Below are 1846 nucleotides of genomic sequence, written 5' to 3'. Positions count from 1 at the left end.
GCCGCCATCGCCGTGACCACGACGACGATGTCGCCGTGACGACGACGAAACCGCGACACAGCCACCGACACCACGTTGCCGTGACGACGACGCCATCGCCGCGACCACGACGACGCTGTCGCCGTGACGACGACGAAACCGCGACACAGCCACCGACACCACGTTGCCGTGACGACGACGCCATCGCCGTGACCACGACGACGCTGTCGCCGTGACGACGACGAAACCGCGACAGCCACCGACACCACGTTGCCGTGACGACGACGCCGCCATCGCCGCGACCACGACGACGCTGTCGCCGTGACGACGACGAAACCGCGACACAGCCACCGACACCACGTTGCCGTGACGACGACGACGCCATCGCCGTGACCACGACGACGCTGTCGCCGTGACGACGACGAAACCGCGACACAGCCACCGACACCACGTTGCCGTGACGACGACGACGCCATCGCCGCGACCACGACGACGCTGTCGCCGTGACGACGACGAAACCGCGACACAGCCACCGACACCACGTTGCCGTGACGACGACGCCATCGCCGTGACCACGACGACGCTGTCGCCGTGACGACGACGAAACCGCGACACAGCCACCGACACCACGTTGCCGTGACGACGACGCCGCCATCGCCGTGACCACGACGACGCTGTCGCCGTGACGACGACGAAACCGCGACACAGCCACCGACACCACGTTGCCGTGACGACGACGCCGCCATCGCCGTGACCACGACGACGCCGTCACATGTGCGGTGCGGGCGAGCAGGCGGCCATCAGCCCCGAGTGACCCAGCTCCAGAAGCCGCCGCTTCTTGACGCCTCCTCCACCACCGCTGGTGCCACCACCACCACCACCACCACCGCCACCACCGCTGTTACCACCACCACCACCACCACCACCGCTGGTGCCACCACCACCACCGCTGTTGCTGCCTCTGGCGTGTGGCTCTTGAACGGGGGGGCTGGAGTTGGTGAGCAGAGATGAACGCAGAGAGGGGTCCGACAGCGCAGACAGCAGCCCAGTGCCACCCATCTCCTTGAGCACCTGCGGGAAGGGCGTGGGGAGAGCGTGGGGAGGTGGTGAGGGTGGTGGTGAGGGTGGTGGTGAGGGTGGTGGTGAGGGTGGTGGGGAGGGTGGTGAGGGTGGGAGACAATGGTGAGAGTGGTGGTGAGGGTGGTGGGGAGGGTGGTGGTGAGGGTGGTGAGGGTGGGTGACGGTGGTGGTGAGGGTGGTGGTGAGGGTGGTGATGGTGGTGATGGTGGTGGGTGAGGGTGGTGGGTGAGGGTGGTGGGGAGGGTGGTGATAATGATGGTGATGATGGTGATGATGATGGTGGTGATGATGGTGATGATGGTGGTGATGATGGTGATGGTGGTGATGATGGTGGTGAGGGTGGTGAGGGTGGGGAGACGGTGGGGAGACGGTGGTGAGGGTGGGTGGGAAGAGGTTGGTGAGGGTGGTGAGGGTGGTGGTGAGGGTGGTGGCGAGGGTGGGTGAGGATGGTGGTGAGGGTGGGGAGATGGTGGTGAGGGTGGGCGAGGGTGGTGGTGAGGGTGGTGGTGAGGGTGGTGGTGGGTGAGGGTGGTGGTGAGGGTGGTGGTGAGGGTGGTGGTGGGTGAGGGTGGTGGGTGAGGGTGGTGGTGAGGGTGGTGATGATGGTGAGGGTGGTGGTGAGGGTGGTGGTGAGGGTGGTGGTGAGGGTGGTGGGTGAGGGTGGTGGTGAGGGTGGTGGTGAGGGTGGTGGTGAGGGTGGTGGGTGAGGGTGGTGGTGAGGGTGGTGGTGGGGGTGGTGGTGAGGGTGGTGGTGAGGGTGGTGGTGGTGGTGAGGGTGGTGGTGAGG

The 1846-nt window shown here is 66.5% G+C and overlaps 1 pseudogene across 1 annotated transcript in view; it reads right to left on the bottom strand.

Annotated features, from left to right (window-relative positions):
- Positions 1–240: 240 nt before the first annotated feature.
- LOC144953980 (chromosome-associated kinesin KIF4-like) overlaps positions 241–1846 on the bottom strand; it is an 82791-nt pseudogene continuing 81185 nt past the window's right edge. The window contains exon 22 of the transcript XR_013640988.1: positions 241–1050. The product of XR_013640988.1 is annotated as a chromosome-associated kinesin KIF4-like (transcript). The remainder of the gene's footprint in view (positions 1051–1846) is intronic.

The sequence above is a fragment of the Lampetra fluviatilis genome, unplaced genomic scaffold (genome assembly GCF_964198595.1).
Source record: "Lampetra fluviatilis unplaced genomic scaffold, kcLamFluv1.1 SCAFFOLD_348, whole genome shotgun sequence".
Classification (NCBI taxonomy): domain Eukaryota; kingdom Metazoa; phylum Chordata; class Hyperoartia; order Petromyzontiformes; family Petromyzontidae; genus Lampetra; species Lampetra fluviatilis.
Note: the sequence above shows the minus strand (reverse complement) of the source record. Positions and strands in the feature narration are given on the sequence as shown.